This window comes from Archocentrus centrarchus, chromosome 8, assembly GCF_007364275.1.
Source record: "Archocentrus centrarchus isolate MPI-CPG fArcCen1 chromosome 8, fArcCen1, whole genome shotgun sequence".
Lineage (NCBI taxonomy): Eukaryota > Metazoa > Chordata > Actinopteri > Cichliformes > Cichlidae > Archocentrus > Archocentrus centrarchus.
The window spans coordinates 27,276,294-27,291,023 of NC_044353.1; the positions used below are offsets into that span (position 1 = coordinate 27,276,294).

General features: G+C 39.4%; 1 protein-coding gene across 2 annotated transcripts in view; it reads left to right on the forward strand.

Annotated features, from left to right (window-relative positions):
• The first annotated feature begins 4,652 nt into the window (after positions 1-4,652).
• The window catches only part of gjc1 (gap junction protein gamma 1), a 58,453-nt gene continuing 48,375 nt past the window's right edge, over positions 4,653-14,730 (forward strand). Inside the window, exons 1-2 of one of the 2 annotated variants that reach the window (XM_030734856.1) lie at positions 4,653-5,362; positions 8,549-8,592. The gene's annotated coding sequence lies outside the window, so the exon portion shown is untranslated. The remainder of the gene's footprint in view (positions 5,363-8,548; positions 8,593-14,730) is intronic. The other variant, XM_030734855.1, reaches the window with a different exon arrangement.

The following is a 14,730-nucleotide window of genomic DNA, read 5'->3' on the forward strand; positions in this document are numbered from 1 at the left end:
TTTGGAGTAAAATAATCACACAAGAGGGTATGATTATCCATCAGTACATTTACAGTAAAATAAAATTGACTGCATAACTTTGCTGTAGTTGGCAAGTTGGCAGTAAATTTAAATTTAACAGGAAGTAGCTAAAAATGCAAATTTGACAATGCCAGGATTAAAAAGAACAAATCTGACAATAACTCATGTAATACTGTTCAATAACATCCACTTTAATGATGTGATTTGAGGGGGTTTGGGCATGCTTCACACCAAAGCCGCTGGGAAAATGTGTTACAGACTTTATGAAATCATAAATCTTTGAGCCACAAAGTGAGACAACCTTAAATGATGTTCCTAAAGACCTCTGACTCTTAAACTGCATAAGTACACATTTAAATCTCATCTACAGATAAGACCAAATTCAGGAAACGATACAAACTACCTTCTCAACAGATGGGATCACGAGGCGTAGATTTTTGTTACTTCTATCACATCATAGCATTACTAAGAATGTAGGCTCATCTTTTTTCTTTTGTAAGTTTTTGTAGGGTAATTGTTTCCAGAGTTCCAAAAAAGTTGATGTTGCTGTACACAGAATGAATCCTTCTGAAAAATGTGATAAAAGCATGAAGAACTGCTGTCGTGTTTTTGAGCTGTTTAAAGTTACACAATGAGTGATCCTCCAGCCAAATCGGCAGCAGAGAAGTGGACCGTGCTCCAGGAGCAGTTCGAGAGGCACCATCTGCTGTCAGACTTGATTTCAAACTGACCACAGCCACTGCTCTTGGTAAAAGATTAAACTTTCAAGCCTACAGGGTGTGAGTATTTGAACATAAACGCTCTATACTCAGTGCATTATCACTCAAAAGAGCAGCTTTTAACTCCACTTCAAGATGCAGTGGTTTGTGTGTCTTATCACGCTGTCGGAGCACTCTGGTGTCTGAACAGCTTGGTCCTTCATCACTCACCACTGACAATCCCCCAAACAGTCCTGGAAGTGGTGGGCATGGGGGAGGTTAGCCCTGGAATAGGAAGAATTGAAAATGGCAAGCTACTTTTGACATTTGGACTGAATGTCAATCCTGTCCAGGGTGACAAGTGATTTTTATGTATTTATTTATTTTTGGCAGATGCGGGTAGATAGCAGGGGTGAGGTGAGGAGGTTCTCTGCCCTTTACAAATGCTTTGGGGAAGGAGAATTGCAAAGAATTGGTTATTTGTGAACAAGCGCTCACTAAAAAGAGCAGGGAAGACTTTGTTCTCATCGAGGTATTGACATGAAGGTCTGTAGGCATCTGCTCCTTTAGAATATGATCAACTCTGCACATGTGTTAAGTAAGCGTGCACTCAGACATGGTCCCATCACTCCTCCCTTATGTGCTGGCATGAGATCGTGCCTGGCCCCGGGCGCAGAGACGGATGGCAGCAGTTCTTGCCGGTCTGAACACAAGACCCCGGAGCACTCATTACAATCTGTGGTCCCTGTGCTAAATATAGACAGGAGCAAGGCTCTGCCGTGTTATAGGGCCTCCTCAAAGTCAGATTGTTTCCTGTGCATCTTCATCTGATTTCAACCATCTCATCAGTCACCTTTTCCCACAGTACGTTTGTCCTCTGCTCATACTTTTTATTTGTGTTGTCCTTTCTCTCTGCCACTACACACCTCTCAGGCTCTGCCATGTGTCTATGACTCAATCACACTTGTCTCTTCCTGCTAACATCATGAGCAACTCTTTCCCTCTGGAATATCCAGCACAACGTGGACAGCTATAGGCATGGAGAGTCCAGGCCGACAGTTTCATAATAAGAATCTGTTTATAGCAAAGGCGTAGCCACAATTATCTACTGGCTGAAGGAAGATGATGAAGGTTGAGTCAGCCTCCAAACAATGTCATGACTACAGCAACCACAGAGAAGCAAAAAAGAAAAGAAAAAAAGAAAACACAAAGTAAAGCAAAACAAAACAAAGTGCAACAGGACGCACAACTGGAAACCATCACAAAACAGCCACAGTGTGTAGCAGTTTGCACTTTCCAGTCTCGTTGGCTTGCTCTTTTGTTGAAGCCATTTATACATGTCTGCACCAGCGGGGACTTTTTCTCATCAGTCGTGTACATGCTGTTTATTGTCTAACTGGCCATCATTTATTACTTGGAGTAAACAAATAAGCTCCCATCTTAAAAAAAAATCAGGGCAATATTTCCTGCTCTGAATATATCCTGCTGTTCCTCTTTGTTCTTTCCGGCAGATCCATGAAAATCTGAAGTCGGGGGTTTGATCAGGCACACAGTGAAACACATGACTGTGTGACTCCTGCAGCCGCGGGCAACTGAAAGACCAACAGTACTGATTCATTTCCTATCAGAGGATCCAGAGGTTAGTTCATATCTGAGTTTAGCTCACATACTGATTGAGGCTGCACATGCATGGGTGCCTGCAGAATGAGAGGGAGGGTGGATGGACTCATGAGCCACCCCGCCTTTAGAACAATCAAGCTGCAACCTCAAAGTAGCTAGCTGTTTCAATTTGCTAAATGAACCATATGTGTTCCCTTGCTTGAAGCCATCTACACAAGCAGATTGAGACCAGACATGGGCCCTCACACAGTGGTGCAACTGAGCTGGTCTCGAATGGTAAAACACCTTGAAATGATCCAAATCATTCCACTAATTTCTCATCAGGAAGCCCTTTTTCACTGTATGGAATTAGAGAACCCGGCTTCCCTCCATTTCCTTGGAATATGGTTTGAAGTTTGATGGTAAAATCTTTTTTTTTTGTCATGGGCTAAATGACATAACCTCATTTTTCCATATAAAAGACTAAATGTCTCAGATTGACACTTTATTTGTGCTTTATGGACAACTAAGGCACTTTAGTTGCATCTTTGGGAGTCTGGGCAAACTAAACTACACCAGACCAGACCGAGACTGGTTCTGCTGACTGAAGACGCTGTTTTACCTTTACATTTCATTGATTTTTGACTGTACTTTGACTTGTACTTCTTAAGTATTTCTCTATTTTACTTCAATAGGAAGAGAAGTCTCCCCTACTTGCTTTGAATTAAAATGCTTCTTGACTGCTGTAAATATTTAATGTGAACAAAAACAGTTTTTTTGGCCAAACATTGCCAGCATAATGAGAAATTTGGGGATATTTTTATTTCACAAAATGTCTTCGTTCAGACTAGCAGAAAGAAAATGTCTAAAATGCACATTTACACTCACCGACCTCTTCTTGCTCTGCTGGACCCTCTTTGGCCTTCAGAACTGCCTTAATTCATCAATCTATGCCACAAAGCATTAAGGCACTTCTGGAAAAATCTCAGAGGAATGTTTTCAAGGTTTTCAAGCATTCCTCAGAGATTTTGGTCCATATTGACATGATAGCATCACAAAGTTGCAGCAGATTTGTCAGCTGCACATCCATGCTGTGAAGCCCCCCATTCCCCCACATCCCAAAGCTGCTCTAGTAGATTGAGACCTGATGACTGTGGAGGCCATCTGAGAAGAGGGAACTCATCGTCATGTTCAAGACACAAGTTTGAGATGATTTGAACTTTGTGCCATGGTGTGTTATCCTGCTGGAAGCAGCCATCAGAAGATGGGTACATGGTGGTCATAAAGGGGTGGTCATGATCAGCAACAATACTCAGGTAAGCCATGGCATTTAAACAATGTTCAGTTTGTATTAGTTTGTGGCCTAATGATGTGACATGTTTATTCTTACTACACTTTAACAGGCTTATTTATTAGCATATTAAATCTTATCATTTAAAAAAAATGCAAAACAAAGCAAAAAAAAAGTACTGTTACTATAAGTAATTAAGGGAGCAAATTGATAGTTAGTTTTCAATAATAAAAAAAAAAATTAAGAACTTTTCCTTAAAATGCTTTTTTTCTCTTAAACTCAACCATAAATCTTCACTTGCACCACCAACATGCACCAAAATTTCCAGTTTTGTTCCTGTCTATATTCTAAAAATTGTCACGGGTGTTTGTTCATATACCGCTCAGAGCCTGATTTACAAAACATGGTTAAAATCTATTATTTTTCCTCCTGATATTAAAACATTTTCTGATATTTTAAGTTATAAAAAGATATTTCCAAAATCCCCCCTTGGCTTTAGCCAATATTTCCCATATATGTGTTCAAACTGACACATTTTAATAATTAATGCCTCACTTCCACGTTGAATAAATAAACAAACAAATTAATTATTAAAGTTAATAGCCAGTATCTCCCATTAAGTGAGAATAAGCAGCCTAAGCACATAAAATAACTGCTAATTTTTTAGATATGCTCACTGTAATATTATTAGTGTGAGTTAAACAAAATAAAAACACATTACCGTAATATTAAACTGAGACCTTAGGACTCAATAATCCTATTAAGTATGATTCTGCCTTTATAAAGTGTAACACAGAACTGATGTAAGAGGCTTCAGTAGAAATGCACTGAGTATCTAACAGCGTTTTTTGAACGGCTGCGCCATAAAAAAACAAACAAAACAACACCCCCCCCCCCCACCCCACCCCCAAAAAAACCCCACAAACTGCCCCCTTCTTTACGCAGATGTTTACAGACCCGAGATATGTGACCTGTCGGGTACGCGCACTACCAAAGACGCGTGCGCGCAACATCTCGCTTTACTGCTCCCCTGCAAAGATGGGTCGCCGAGCTTTCAGTCAGAGAAGCCAGCTGTCACTCATCGATATCGGCGTTCAGCTAACGTCAGACTGCATGTGGCAAACGGCGAAGGCTCCGGTCCCGATAAATACGAGACAAGGACACCGCTGGATGGAGGTGGACCTCCAGTGATCAACAGATCAGCAACTCCTCCTGTTCACTCCTCCTGTGAGGAATAAGATGAGGGACCCGAAAGGCAACGCCGGAGCCAAATGGCACATGTGAGCCGCTGACGTATTTATTAGCAAAATTTCGAGCCGGTCATAGAGATATGGACAAACGAGCTGTGAAGATTTGGTTTTAATCAGCTGATACAGCTGTTACTGGCGCTGGCGTGGGTTCGGTCCTTGGCAAAATGACCAGACTATTGTTTAGCATCGCTGTAATGGAATGGGCCCGCAGGAATTTTGGCACCGGTTTTACGCAGCAGACCACATAGTTGAATCGACGTAGCTCGACCGAAGACTGAATAGCGTGGCTGATATGGACAAAGACTGCTTGCACATCTCGTAGTGATGCTATGAGATACAATTAAAACACAATAGTAAAACATCCTGCTGGTTCCTCCCGAGAACTGGAGCAGATAATCAACGGCGGGATTCAAGTTTGGACCTCACCAAGTCCAAAACGACCTTCCCCTCCCAAAAAAAGGACCATCTTATATCTTTAAGCATCCTCACAGACTCGCACAGCGGTAAGAATACGCCTGTTAATTACTGTGATACTGTTACACTGTTCCATTTTTGATCCTAATGTGGCTAATTTAACCCAGTGGACGCCTTGCTATGATTGCTGGGGGGTCACAAACGCACCATTTGGCACCATAACGCACAGAAGGTTTACGTTTCATTTCTGTTTAAATTTGCACTGAATTTCCTCCGTTCCTCCGCGTGTGTAACAGGCTGGTCGAGGCCAATTTGTGGGCAATCAAAAATAAATAAATAAATAATAAACTTCTCTGAACAAGTGTGCTTTCGGGAACGAGCTGCAAGGGGCACGTCTAATTAATATAAGCTGCCGATTTAGAGCTACACATCCGCACAGCGGTTTGACGACAAATGTGGGTTAAAAATCCACGCTGCCCATGGTTTGAGATTGAAAACCCAAACCTTTTCTTCTCAAATCACATCAGCATGTATATGATGTAGAGGGCGGTGCAGGCGTTCTCCTCAGGGTTTGGTTAAATCCTGCAGGAGCTGTTGAGATTAGTGGAATCGCATGCAGACTATATAATGACTTTATTGGTAAAATCTTTATATTAATCATTAATTTATTTCACAGGTGCTGAAAACCTTTGTATATATATATATTTTATTTTAGAGGGTTATTTTATTCGAGAATGGCATTTTGGCCAATATGATCAAAATCTGAATTATTTAAATTAGAATTAAAAAAAAGGTTATTTGCATCAGCAAAGCTCACCATAACGCAGGTTCACTGCTTATGAAATGGTCTTAAAGAACAAAAGAACAATAGCATGTTCCTTATCATTCCAGGTGTAAATAACTGCATTAAAGCCTAAGATGAATTGTAATGTTCAACTCTAAATATAAATACTACATATATAAAAAAGCAATTGCCAGGTTCTATTCATCCATTTGTGAATGCTTGTTCCCGTGGTGCTCCATATATACATACATATATTCGCTGATTCAGGGATTATTTCATAATTCCAAAAATTCAGTATATCAAAAGAAACATTCCCACCGCTCAAAGCTGAGAAGCAGCCAGCACCGGGCATTATTCACGATGATGAGAAACCCTTTCATTGTGCTGGACATCTTTGAATTATGCCACGCTGGTTTGTGTGTCGAGCATTTGTCAATGCCATACGAGCAATGGCTCACATATGAGCCACCATAATGAGTTTCTCCCCTGTGCTTCAGAAAATCCTCGCTATATGTGCAGCGATTGTAATGGATTTGGGATATTGCCAGTTGAAAGAGCTCAGTGCTAGTGAGTGATGCTTACTTTGTACATAACATATAGATGGTATGTATTTATTTGGAATTTATTCCTTGGTGGGATGCCAGCAGAAACCTATCAACCTCCATTTGCCCTCCATTCTTCCTTCTTTATTCCCATCAAGTAAATGCGGTTTTGGCATTTCACAGCCTTGCATAGTGTAGATTTAATTAACATTTTCTGTATGTGAAACTACTCCGTGAGGCAGTCCAATCTCTGCTGTCTGATGTTCCTCCCACCTTTTTACCCTTGCGCCCCACCAGAGACCATTATTTCACTCTCTGTGCATTGGGGGTGGAACTTATGCCAATATGGGAGGATGGGAAGTCGACCCCTGTGCGCTCCAGCACCGAGAGAAAGATGAAGAGCACATTCTCTTTGGCAGCGAGAAAATGCTTCACTTCAGTTACTATTATGATGAATGTGCTACTGTCCTCTTTTTATATCAAACACAGTGGGGTTTTTTGCATTATTTCACCCCTGGAGACACCAAAGGAACTTATGACCTGGCAGAAATAAGTGATAAATCGTGCATGGATGTTTATTAAATGATCAGAAGATGTCCCAGAAAAATTGGAGAAATGTTACATAGTCTCTTAGCTGTCTGGTAAGTTGATTTATAGATGCCCAATTGATAAAAGAAAAAAAGAAGAAAAAGAAAAACGTGCTTCTACAGTGAATCAAAGTAATGTAAGAAGAGACAAAAAAAAAAAAAACACTGACAAAGCTGGCTATCCACTATGCTGCAAATGCACATGACAATTTCCAAATTCTAAGATTAAAGTTTGAAATTTAGAGCGCAAACAACACAGTTTCACGTCTAAAATAATCAAATAATTAAGCGATAAAAATTCAGAGTAATATGATTAATATGTAAGCATTTCACTGTTGTAGCTGGTGGAGGTGGAGCTCGTTTTTTTTCAAATACATTTTATAACATTCATAACATTTTAGAAGCTCATTGTGTGTTTCATGTCTAAACTATAAAAAAGTTAATGCATGTTATTACAGTGTAGCTGTGTTTTGGTTCTTTCTTTTGTTGACATATTGAAATATTTCACTGTAAATCGGTCTATTCCTGTTGCTCAGCTCAGTGCCAAGCATTAGGATATGCTGGATGAATGCATTAGCATTGTTAAAATGTAGCATGATGCTCCTAAATTCACATGAAGTTTCAGTCAGTTTTCTTGCAACCTTTCAAAGACTTTTGAAGAACGGGATGGCTCTGTGAAAGTTTAAGGACTGCAGACATGCTGAATATTGCAATGATTCCAGTTTTTCAATAGATTGAAAATAAAATCTTGGTCAGCTGATGCCAGTGTTACCACACAGGAGCAGGAATGTGTGGAAAGTTTAAAGTTTCCTAGATCTCACTTGATTGTTTGAATCATAAAAAAAAATTAAGTGCGAGTGTTTTTTAAGTTCCAAAATAGTCTACATGTGATGATTTTAATTGCAGCGCTCTCTGAATTTAATATTACATACATATGTGGTGCATACTAGAATGTGAACACAAATACAATTCATTATTTCACATTTAATGTGATGTGTAAGCTGTAATATTTATTTCTAGGCACCCAAGATAACAGCAATGTTAAAGCCCTGCAACTCTCCAGATGTGCACAATAAGAGCAAAGGATCAGTCATTCAAGGCAGTTTTAAATCCATGAAATTCCTCTTTTAGTTTCCACCATTAAAAACCGCCTTAATCTCTAGAATATTATGTGTATCAAATTATCTACCTTTGTGCTGTTATTTGAATGTTATTTTATGTTAATCACTTGCAATTAAATCAACCGTCTGCAATTACCATAATTGTCAACTGAAATGTCTGCGGGATGTGTTTAAGTCAATTACATGCTTTATGGGCAGCTATCTTGAATAAATGGAGTAATTCACTTCCTGTTTTTCCCAGTTCTTTCCTTCAGAATGTATGATGTGGAGCCAGTACAGTAAGAGGTAAATTTCATGCTTTCAGCCACTACATCAAAAAACAAAAAACAACCCATTCCTACTTGCATATTAGAAGCAGGTGTTTTGCAGCACAAAACCATCAACCTGTAATGACACTGGCACCGCAAAGGCAGAATGTTTGAGTGGTTGGAGAGTGCAGCTTTGTAGATGAAGTGGGAAATATGTGGAGATGATAGGAGATCCTTCGCAACTGCACTGTCTCCTAACTGGCTTTGCCCAACATGAAACATCAAGGTATTATGTCTATATCTTGTTTAGCAGACGTGAGCACACTGGCAGGCTTAATCCTCAGAGTGCAGCACACTGAGGGAAAACTGTCTTTATGCCTGCCAACTAGTCTGGATTCCCTCTGCTTGACACTGTGTACTCTGCTCTGCAATTTCTGGTTGCCAGTTCCTGTAAATGACTTTAAAGTAAGAGCAGAAGGAAGGTGCTTTGCTCTTTTTGTAATTACAGAGTGTTTAGAATTGTAAGGGGTCGCCAAATGCAAATGATAGATAGAGCAGAGTGTGTGTCACATCTATTTGTCCCCCATAAACGCATATTTGCTCCTTATTTAAAGTTTGGCTCTCTTTGGAAGTACAGTTGGGATCTAATTTATGGATTTGCATGATGTGGTGGAATTGTTTGTGGAATGAGCAAAATGGTAATTTTCTGGGAGAATAGTTTCATTTAGAAGATTGAGCAAAAATAGTGAAATTTGTTCCATTACACAGATATAAAAATAACTGGCATCTGACTGTGTCTGGTCTCTTTAGATAACTTTGAAATTTTTAACTGGTTCGTAAATAGTTTTCATTAAATAAAAAAAAAAATCAGCTGATAAAGATTCTGACCTTCATGTTCATTGGTGAGATTATTGTAGTTTCATGCATGTGCGTGCAGTTGAGCATGCTTTGTGTCCAGCATGCCTGATATTAAAGGGGAGACCTTAAATATTAGACAACAAAGAGTAGGGGAGGGTTGTGCATGCTGTCTGTGACTCAGGATGACTCCTCTGGAAAATGAGCCCTGCAGTCGGCCCTGACCCTTCGCGGTTGTGTCGGTGCACGTGTCGCAGTGATGCCACAGCAGATCTGTAAGTTTTTTTAGCTAAAAACAGGGGAAAAGTAGTGTCCGATTTTGTCCGACAAAGGGAATCCTGAACACCGGGATTTTTGTGTCATCCGTGTTGTATTGCCGCAGCATGTGATAGTCGTGCAATGCACGTGTTCACATTGCAAAGGCTCTGCAATGCAGCTGTGCCGCGTATGCTGATTTAAAACTGCAGTATTGTGTTTCACACATGTAATTCTATACAACTACATACTTTCCCCATAGAGTTTTGATTAATAAGTTGAATTGTAAATAGGAAATTAAGTCGCAACAATTTTCAGAAGTGGGCATTAATTATAACTGTCGAATGATAAACTTAATTTATAGGGTAGTCTCTTAATAAAGTGCTTCACAGAAAGAAAATAAACACGCAAGAAAAGAATGAAGAAAAGCAAAAATTATATTTAAAAAAAGGGAAATATTGAGAAATACGCATTGCCATGTCTCAAACATTTGTAAAACATTCTTGATAAAAGAATGTTTAAGTAGAAATTTTAAAGACAATAAAGTTGCCATTCTGATTTACCATTTAATGATCCGAGTAAATGCCCAGACAGAGGTTAACAGGTCTGTGATGTACTGAGGAGCAAGGCCATTTAATATGTTAATATGTAATGTATGACAGGTCACAGCACTAACTGGCTGTGTCATCAACTTTACTGTTGGTCCTTGAAATTGAATTCTTCTGCCATAATATGCGACATATTAATGCTACAAGAAATATAAATTTATTTTTGCTTTAATTGAAATAAATGGGACAGTTACATCATTAATTACTAGCACCCAAAACAACGTCTCGCTTTGGTTTGACAGATTCAAACAGAGTACAAGTACACAAAATTTATGCTAATAATTTATTTGAGACAGAAAAGTAATAAATGGCATCTTGCAGGAGGTGCAGACAGGAGACATATCGTAAGAGAAGAAGTTATAGACAGCGAGAACCCCTCTGAGTGTATATGAAATCAGATGTCACTTTCACCTAGCCAGTGCTCATGAAGACATACGGGCAGCCCAGCAAATGAAAACAGTCGTGAGGCTCCTTCCCACTGGGAATGTCACTGTTACATACCGGGATCTGCTCAGACATACATACTGTGAGCCTGGACACACACACACACACACACACACACACACACACACACACACACACACACACACACACACACACACACACACACACACACACACGGATGTTCTGAGCCCTGCACGTACAGAGATGTTTACGCTTCAGTCAGTGTTGCACATGCATATTCAAACTGATATGTCATGCTCACAAATCTGTGTATGCTGACACATTTACATATGAGCATAGCTGTCATGGCCCAGGCTGTGATTCAGGGTGACAGGTCTTATGCCACTTCCCTCGGGATACTGGAGGGGCGGAGTCACAACGTGACATGGATGGAGGCAGAGAGATGTCTTTCATTCACTGTCACTCACCAATGACACAACCTTTCCTTCTCTGCGCTTTACTCACATTCCCGGGTGCAGCAGCGATGAGGTAACACTTGGACTTCTACACCGTGCGCTCATGTGACTCATACCTGTTGTTTCAGTTTAATCTGCGGTTTCTCATCTTAATCTCATCTTGTTGGTGAACTCGGATTAATTTGAAGTGTCAGTTTGACAGTTCAGCTCCAGTCTTTTTTTTTTTTTTTTCCTAAAATACTTGAAAATGCCCATTTTAAGAACCCAAATACCTGAGGAAATGTAAATAAAATAAAAACTTTAAATTCATCATCATATGTTGACAATCAAATACTTTAAAAAGAAAGAATGAAAGAATGTAATACTTTACACTTGAAAAAAATTACTGAAGTAAATAAGTTGTATAAATTGCCACAGAAGAATTTTATATCGATCGTATTAAAAATGTCCTTTTAGATTCTCAGTCATCCAGGTCATGATAGTCTCAAACACTTGAAAAAAAGGCGACTCAACTTCTGTAAATTTCTTTGAAGACGTTTCACCTCTTATCCAAGATGTTGCTTCAGTTCTAAAACCAAGAGGTGGAGAGTCCCAGATATTTAAACCCTAGAGGGGGTGGCCCCTTTGGAGGTGGTCAGTGACCCTCTATTAATCATGTTCGTCATCACAGGAGCCAAGGTGTAAAAAATTACCACCAGGGGTTTCAGGTGAAACCACTGTGAGACCTTGCCCCACCCTATCATGTGACCTATTGAGGTCACCTGATGTAAGTGTGAATGTGGGTGGAGATGTCTTAAATTTTGTTTCAAAGATCAACACGGTTCCACCTAAAGAGTAGTGAATAAAGAGTGCTGGAAATAAGGTGGCCTTAGAGGCCACTGGCATCCAACATGTTACTCCCCTCTCTCTTCTTTTTAATATTTTAACTCTCCATTTGAAGTATCATTGTCTGGGGTATAATACTTTTGAAGTGAAATTCCAAACAGCAGTTCTGAGCAAAAAATAATCAGCTACAGGGAAATATTCGAGGTATGTTTTCTGTAAGAGAAGGAAGTTATAATTTAAGGGTTCTGTAAATTCAAAAGTGTTTACTACCAGGAAAGTTTGTGTTTCCGTGTGTGTGGAGGGAAACTGTGGAACAATTTATAAAGCAGTTCAAAAAGAGGTATAAAGATATGGTTTTCATGATGTATAAAAGAAAAAGATGTTTGAATTTCAGTGAATTTCAAGCAATTCCAATTTCAACATTCCAAAACTGGAGGGATTTCTTTTTGTGTAGATGGAAAATTATGGAATTGTAAAAAAAAAAAAAAAAAAAAGAGAGAAAATCAAATTTTTATTTTACATAGTGTATAAATTCTGTGCAATTAGAAATATGTATATTGTTGTTATTGAGATTTATATCAATAAGCAAGCTGGATAAATAATAACTGATGACTTATGGAGAAGGGGTGGGATTAAATAAGTGTGCACTTCTTCCTGCTCCTTTTTGGATTTATAAACTAAATCAGCAAACGTGAAGCGATGCTGTGTGTTTTCCTTTGTTTTTGTATAGTTTTCCCTGCTTTTCCTTAATGACTTTTTGTATACTTTTTACATGTTTGAAAAAAAAAATTGAACAGAACAAGCATCAGAGGAGGTGTGATCCTATAGCAAAATTGCTGCTAGCTGTCAGACTCGGTCACTTTGGGAGTCAGAACCTTCTAACCTTGACCTGATTTTAATTTCATTAATTCTCTCTGTAGACTCAGCTTTAGAAGTTTGAATTTAGCCCAAAAGCAACTGATAATTATTTGACATTAGAAATAAAGAAAAATGTGCTCTGGAACAATAAACAAATCATTTTAAGCCTAAAACATTGAATAGCCTCTTATTCAGCATCCTGTATAGGAGTATATCTGAAGGACATTTGAACATGCCAAAAGCAGTCATAAAAGCTTAAAATTTATGATGACATTTTAAGAAGAAAAGGTCATCAGAGATCCCTGTGCTTCCTGTAGTGGGACTGGGCTGTGGCTTTTGTATATGGCGTTTTAGTTTTAGTTTTTGGGACCATGCAAAAAAGCATTGATCTTATGAGAGGAAAAATGCTGCTTTGTACAAAAACTTTGCAACTAGCCTGGCAGGTAAATGCAATTAATTAGCAATAGAAGACAAATACATATCAAAAATACTACATAAACCATCAAATGCATGTACATAGCCTAAAAACACTTCATCGACCCCCCCAAACTCCATCTTCTTAATGTGCTTGTGAAACTAAAACTAGGATTAAAAATAAAATGACACCAATATATTTAACTTCCTCTTTAGTTTTTTGACCCTCAATATAAATATTTGGAAAATTACTTTGTGTACAGCAACAGCATCTCCACTTTTTAAAGGTTGATAATCAATGAAAACAGGACAACAGTTTTTATCTCAAAGTTCTGAGCAGTGTTTCACTTCACTGAGTTGTTATCTGTATAAAAAACAAAAAACAACCAACAAACCCCCCCAAAAAAGCCCAGTTTTTCACCCAAACGTAGTGACTGGTATCGGATTTCAGAGCATCATAGCAATCAAAGTTAAGTTTTCACAAGTGTGAGCACTCAAGGTTCAGTTCAGTTTCAGTTCAGTTTTATTTATGTAGTGCCAAATCACAACAGTCACCTCAAGGCGCTGTAACAAGGTTACACTGGAAACCTGTTGTTCAGCCATGTGATTTCACAGTCCTGTGAAACACTATCAGCACAGGTGCAGTGACGGAGGGCACGCATATTTTTAATGAAACACACAGCGTCACCTTTATTATCTGAACAAACACATGCAAGTCATCAGCAGAGTGCCACTACAACTGCAGAGAGCATATTAGGGGATCTGTGCCACAGTGCTGCACATGGCAGAAGGCATGCGCTGATGTGACCGTGAGTGCTCACGCCTGATTGGCCCAGCTGGGGCAGCCACGGCCGGGAGATGTCCCCCTCGCTCTCTGTCACAGGCGGAGCTAAACAGAGCAGCCAGGTTCACAGACCGCGGCCGACACCCTGTCACTGCCTTGCCTGGCACACTCCGCCACACTCTGAGGCACGGGCATGCACGCGCGCGCGCACACACACACACACACACACACACAGGCTGAAATGAGGCAAATGCTGTATGCAGGGCAGACTCAAGACATTTTTGTTGCCTGCATGCATATTCTTAATGATTCATCCAGAGTAACCCTGTGAACATATTTAAATTTTTGCCCCCACACCCTCTTTTTACCATCCTCCTAAAGGTCACAACCTCCATTACTGGGTCACAGAGCTCATTATTTAGCCACTGATAGACTCACTGGTGTGGGACCGATCATCATTCATCAAATGTCTTTATTGACATATCATAAAGTTATAAACCCCTCCAGCTCAGTGTTTTGAAATGTAAACCAGAGCGGAGTCCCTTTAAATTTCTTTTAAATGAATTTGGTTCAATTCAACAACTGCAAGAGGTTACACTAATAAAAAGATAGAAAGAGACAAGCTAACACTGGGTTATTTTTAGCCATTGTTCCATATACAACATGTTCCTCCCAACACCAAGATGCTCTGGGGTCATGTTCAGTGTTTATACAGC